The sequence below is a fragment of the Giraffa tippelskirchi genome, chromosome 13 (assembly GCF_054371585.1).
Source record: "Giraffa tippelskirchi isolate mGirTip1 chromosome 13, T2T-mGirTip1v1.2.pri, whole genome shotgun sequence".
Lineage (NCBI taxonomy): Eukaryota > Metazoa > Chordata > Mammalia > Artiodactyla > Giraffidae > Giraffa > Giraffa tippelskirchi.
The window spans coordinates 63327569-63334330 of NC_137287.1; the positions used below are offsets into that span (position 1 = coordinate 63327569).

A 6762-nucleotide genomic window follows, 5' to 3' on the forward strand; every position below is an offset into this window, starting at 1 on the left:
GATGAACCTTAAGGTCTGTCTTCCCGCCTAGTTTGAAAAGGGAATACAATAAGCAGAAATCACTTGCCTTCAAGTGGGATGCTGGGCTGGATAACAAAGTGCAAATTTCTCCAACTCTGAATGGGAAAGGTAACAAGTGACACTTGTACTTAAAAACTCTTATTTCTCACAGTGCCACAGAAGCATGCCTTTGCAGAGTAGGGATCCAGTGTGTGTGATGAAGAGTGAGTTTTTAACAGGACCAGAGAATTTTAAAATAATACTAACAACACCTTGGGGTGCCCATTTCTTGCCAGTTCTAAGCAACTATCATGTAAATGGGTCTTTAATCACATCCTGGAAGAAGATATCAAGACTTGAAGATGGCAATATTTTTGATTAAGTGTTAGCCATTGAATCTGACCTCAGTGAGGATATTTGTTGCCAATAGAGGTTGGTGTGCGGGGTGCTTTCACCCGCATCAGAAACTCTTCACTTAGAGGGTTCCATCTTACAGCCCTTTGTCCTCTGGGAGGTGTTGGCTCTTTCAACCCGAGTTTGTAAACATGAATCCGCATCTGCCCCAAAGGGGTCCCTGCCACTTTGGAGGTATGCATTCCCTTCCTGGAATTTAGATGTGAGTAAACTCAGAGAGGAGAGTGACTGAAGCAAAAAAACCCAGAGTGGCCTTGAAATCAGCTTGCCTCTTTCACCATTTGAAACCATCCTGAAGGCTTCAAAACCCAAGAGCAGGGAGATGGTTCATCATTTTCAAGGTCTCCATGCAGGGAGACTGACTTTCCACAGAGCTTACAGCAGATCCAGGGTGGAGGTCGTGAGTGGTTTCTCAAGAAAACTACTCTGGCCTCCAAAATGGTGGCAAGAAGCCACTGGGTTTTGAGGGGTCGGGTCTTCCCATTTGGTGCATGAGGCAGGGAAGGGACTGACGCAGAAGAGACTGGAATGGGAGCTCAGTGAGGACAAAAAGCCACACTTCTTTGGATTTTTGATGACTACTATTTAAGGAGAGAGGAATATTCATCTATCACAATACAATAATTGATGTTTTATACCAATTTCTTGGTATAAAATGTAAGGATACATTTTGAGCAGAATTAAAACATGATTTTAATGGCTATTGCTGTTTAGTCACTCAGTCATGTCCAACTCTTTGTGATCCCATAGATTGTAGCACACCAGGCTCCTCTGTCCATGGGATTCTCCAGGCAAGAACACTGGAAGGGGTTGCCATGGAAATGATTAATAATTCTGTCTAAAAAAAAAAGACAGCTTCCTTTACTTGGTATCAAGATGGTGGGTTAACTTACCTGTTAATGCTAAAAACCTCTCTGGATTCTTTTAAAGTCTGTGTCAAGGGCCTGATCCTTCAAGTCTTTATTCCAAACTCCTCAAAGGTTAGGAGGTTTTCTTTGGTGGTGGTGGTGGATTAGTCACTTAGTCGTGTCCAACTCTTTGCGACCCCATGGATTGTAGTCTGCCAGTCCCCTCTGTCCATGGAATTTTCCAGGCAAGAATACTGGAGTGGGTTGCCATTTCCTTCTCCCTCTTCCAGACCCAGGGATCGAAACTAGGTCTCCTAGCATTGCAGATGGATTCTTTACAAACTGAGCCACCAGGGAAGCCCTGGGAGCTTTTCTTTAAGACTTTATTATTTCACTTTATTATTTCACCTGCCATCAGAACTATAGTTGGTATATGTGTGTGTGTGTGTGTGTGTGTGTGTTGGCTGTGTCTGGTCTTGGCTGCATCACTCAGAATCTTCATTGTGTCACATGGGCTCACGGCCTCAGTGGTTATGGAGCATGCGCTTAGCTGCCCCACAGCATGTGGGATCTTAGTTCCCTGACCAGGGATTGAACCCAGGTTCCCTGCATTGGAAGGCAGATTCTTAACCCCTGGACCCCCAGGGAAATCCCAATGTGGATGGTATTTAAAATCTCCTAAGGTGTCTTGTACGTTTTCCTTTATATTTCTCAGGTTGAATGTGTCTTTCTTTTCCCCTTCAGGTCTCTGAAATCAGGACATAAACTGGTGGCCCTCACAGGAATCTCCTGTGTTTCTGACTCAAGCAAGATCTTTTGGATGCTCTGACTGTGGGACAATTTGATTCCATAAAACAAGGAGAGAAAAGATAGCATATTCATTCCCTCTCCTCCAGCTTAACAAGAAGGTCCTTGCGCTGTGATTCTTTATCCAATCTCTGCTTCTTTATTTCAAGATTACAAAATTTAAAGGACTATCTTAAACAACAACAAAAACCTCTACCTACATTAGCAATTATCATTAACTCCCTTTTACAATCATTCCATTTTCCCTCCTGGTGTTCTAGGAAAATCTGAATTAAAAAGCCTGGTGCTGCTCAAGGGCAATTAATAGCAAGGAGATGACAAAAGATCTTGGAACAGCTGACAAAGTGGCCCTGGGAGGGAACTGGGCCCTAGCTCAAAGTCGCGGTGGGGAGCGTGTACCCCGTGCAGCCTGAGCTTTTATGCGTGAAGAATGAAAGGATTTTCATCACTCAGAATAATGCAATTAAAAAGTACACCACCAGAACCCACCCTATGCCAACTTGTTCAAAATTGGGCCTCAGACTCAGGGGCCTGGAATGAAATTGAAAGCTTAAATATCTCCATCAGCAGGGACGGAGGGGCAGGCCTTGGTCTGCTTCCTTGTGCAGACAGGTACCTGTTAGAACAGGAGGGACATATGTTCATCGCCCGTGGTAAGAGATGATTACAGGACCTAGGACGGGTGGACAGAGGGAGACCTGACTAATGTCAGAGAAGAAGCTAATTAAAGTGTGATCACAGGTCTCTTTCTCCCCTTTCTGTGCAGTGTTTCTGCCTTACAAAGTATGCACACAATTTAACGTCCTTGGTGAGAGGAAAGCCACCATCTCTAATTGCCCGAAAATGACATTGTGTTTGTTGTCCTGGATGCGGAATTGCCCAGGTGGAAATTGTTTTTCTGATTGGCGTGCTTGCACAAACACTGCAAGGTCCAGCGTGCAGTTGGGAATTTTTTTTCTAATCTCACAGAGATGAGCATAATTTAGGCTGCTGATTACTGACACACCAGAGCAATTGGTATTGGCAATCGCTCTGACCCTGGATTAGCAAGAGCCTTGATGAGATGGAAAGGCATCTCCCTACCCTGAGACCCTGAGATAAGCCCAGGCCGGGTTAGGGAGGCCCGCTTTCTGTCATCCGGCTTTAAGGGCCCCAGCAGCAATCTTGAAGCTGTTTGCTCCTGCCTAGTGCTCACTCCACAATATTCACACTTCTTACTCTGACTCTTAGTGTGATTCCTGTCCCCAAGGTCACTCCTAACAGCACACACTTTCCAGGAGGGAGTCACGCTGCTGTCGGCTGTGAAGAACTCACATTGGCTTGTTCCCCTGAGACTTCCATGCAAAGGGGCAAGTTCACAGCACTCTTCTGTCCAATCAGAAAACTTCCCTATGAAATCAGTGCTGGGAAAAAGTGAAAGGACATGAAGGAACTAGGGGAAATAATCCACAGAGGCAAAAAAGAAGGAAGACCGAGAGGTTTTGGCTACCTAAGAACGACAGTTGGAAATGGTCTTCCTGGGTGGCGCAGTGGGTTAAGAATTGCTTGCAATGCAAGGGATGCAAGAGACACAGCTTTGATCCCTGGGTCAGGAAGATCCCCTGAAGAAGGAAATAGCAACCCAGTATTCTTGCCTGGGAAATCCCATGGACAGAGGAACCTGGCAGGCTATAGTCAATGGGGTAGCAAAGAGTCAGACACAAATGAGTAACTGAGCATACACACACAAGGATGATGGTAAAGTTGGCCAGGCACTACTTCTGTAGCAGGGACTGTACTGTCTTCACTTGCATGCTCTTTCATAACATTGACACTAAATCTTATAGGCAAGGTCTTTTATGGTGCCCATTTTACAGATGAGAAAGCTGAGGCTTAAAGAGGTTAAAGACACATAGAAAGTGGCAGGGCCAGAATTCAAACTCATTGGTCTGGCTTCAGACTTGGCCCAAACTCCTGAACAAGCTGAGTGTCCAACTAACACAGAGAGATTCCAAGATTCTCAAGGACAGACACATTTCCAGTTAACAAAACTAGATGAAACATAGCAATTTGTTATGAATGAGTTGTCTAGCCCAAACAGATATTGGGCAACTCCAATCATCTCCTTCATGATGATCTTCTATGGAACAGCTCCTATGGGGCCTCTCGGCTGACAAGGGTTCACATTTGGAGTTTCTTGGGAAAGACACAGAATTACAGCTGCCCCAGGCCTAGGGCACAGGATGGTACTTGTTTCCAGGATGCACAATTCAAGGGGTACTTAGGAAAGTGGAGAGGCCAGGGAGGGGATGACATGGGAGGGTGGAGAAAATGTTTTTTAGAAGATGCAATTCCTTTGGGAAGAATTTGCATATCCACCATGTGAATGAACGGTAGTCAGGGGTAGAAAGCAAGGCCAATCTAAAAGCTAAAACCTCACTCTCCTCGGAATGAATCGTCTTCTGGGCTGTGCTCTATTGGCAATTAATGATACACCATTCTGTTACATCTCTCTTACTACTGTCTTGTGTTATTGGCTTCAACCTTTATTGTTTACTTCCTCATATATTATTGACCTGTCTCCCTGCTTGGTGATAAGCTCCTGGAGAGGAGAAAATGAAAGTTTTAAAATTATTTTTAACCCCTGTTGTACCTAACAGAACATCTAGTACATATCGATCAGCTGATAAAAGAAGATGCTCGAACTCATTTTTTTCTCCTAGTTTGAAGTAACAAAAGGAATTTAATCTAAGACATACTGGAGGGACTCCGAGGAGAACAGTAGGAAGAGCTTTTTCATTGCACCTCCAGATGCTTCATTCATGCATCTATCCATCCATTCATCTGGTAATCCATTTATTCCATATTCATAGAATTATACCAAAGAGTGAGAACAAAGAGGAATAAGCATGTGGGCGTGTCCTTCAGGACCTCACAGCACCACAGACAGGAAGAGAGGGCCATGGCTGCTAATATTTAGGGACGTGGGGCTACCTGAGGGTCTCAGGTTGCTGGTAAACCTATCCTCACAGCCTTGTCTATTAACTCACTCATTCACCCAATAAATATTTATTGAATCTTTACTGGAAACTGGGATATATGTGTGAAAAAGGTAGATAAACACATTATACTCCTGAAGCTCATAGTCTAGTGAATGAGATAGACATTTATAAACTAATACCAATGATTATTTAATTATAAATGCAATGAAAAAGAAGCATTAGTTTATGTGGAAGTATACAATGAGTGTGTGGGGAAGGGGCTAACCTCAATTTGGCCCAAAGTAGTGGTGGTCCAAAAAGTATTTCCCATAGAAGTTTCACTGAAGCTGAAACTTACAGGCTGAGGAGGGGTTCGACGAAAGAGAAGGTACAAAATGGTGCAACATCCCAGTTGGGTGGCTTGGAGGTGATAAAGAGCTTGGCACAAAAGAGGAAATGAAATAACATTAGTCAGTAGAGCATGGGTGTGAGGGTGTTGGTGGTGCCAGATGAAGCTAACGAGTGAAGTACAGCTTGGTCAGGCAGGAGGTCTGAACTGTTTTAGTTTCAGTGTCACCATCTAGCATGCACCCACTCTTTCGTTGGCGGGCATCTCCCACTCTCCATGACATCAGTTGTATCCACAACTATAGTCTCCTGCTACGGAGCATGAAGCAGAGAGACCCTTCACCTCCCATCTCCTGGCACCCAAGGCATAGTCACAGGACCTGTGTTTGTCCACTCCCACAGCCTGGATCACCCTGGTCTCTGGATCTGGGCAGGAGTTGCAAAGTCAAAGGAAGAATGTGGCATTTATTCATGGCACTGGCATCTGTGGCATCCAGCAATGGCAGCAGAGCTATCCAGGGCTCGTCCTTCCATCTGGCCTCAAGAGTCCCCTCCATTCTTCTCATTTCCCAAGCCAAACAGGGATTCTGTGAGGCTGCTACCATCTTCACAAAACCTCCCTGTCTAAGTCCATCAGAACTCATTTCAGTCACCTAGAACCTAGAACCTTGATCAGTGAACAGTGATCAGGAGATTGGTTTCTAACTTAAGGACAACAGAAGCCTTAAAAGATTCCATTGAAGGTGTAACAAGAATGAAGTTGATTATAAAAATCTCTGAAAATCCTTTAGTTTTCAAACTACTTTCACACGACTTATTTGTTTTTATAGAAACCAGAGATAGTTACTATCATCTCTCCATTTGGCACCAAAATAAGAAAGTCGTCGGAAGAATCCAAAGTGAAACTGTTAATTACAGAACAAATGTCAGAGATCAGGTCTTCTGACTTCTTGTACATTGCATCTTCTGTTTCATGGCTTCCATGTCAGAAGCAGTAGTGAATCATTTAAGCTTGGTACCTAAACTCATCTATAGAAACTCTTGTACACTCCATGCTCACCCCCACCTCTATTTATGTTAGATACTAAATCCACGTAAGAAAGTCGGTAGCAGTCCAAGAACAGAGTCTGTCTGGAAATAATTCTAAAGCACAAAAGGACAGTTAAGAATTTACAGGCTCACAATTTTGTGTAGCTACCAAGTCACACACTCTCACAAAAGAAAAGTTGAAAGCTTGGAATCACAAGATGCCAAACAACAACAACAAAAGGTGTATTAGTAAAAGGATCACGCAGGGTGTCAGGGAGGCTGCTGGGAAGCAGCAAAGATCGAGAGTCCAATCATAAGCTTTGACTTGAGACGTGGAGACAATACCTATCTTGTAG

At 44.0% G+C, this 6762-nt stretch overlaps 1 long non-coding RNA gene across 1 annotated transcript; it reads left to right on the top strand.

The window, feature by feature from the left end:
• Positions 1–1223: 1223 nt before the first annotated feature.
• Positions 1224–2813, top strand: LOC145531315 (uncharacterized). The gene is made up of 2 exons (XR_014072356.1): positions 1224–1394; positions 2007–2813. It is a non-coding gene; the product is annotated as an uncharacterized LOC145531315 (long non-coding RNA).
• The last annotated feature ends 3949 nt before the right edge of the window (positions 2814–6762 follow it).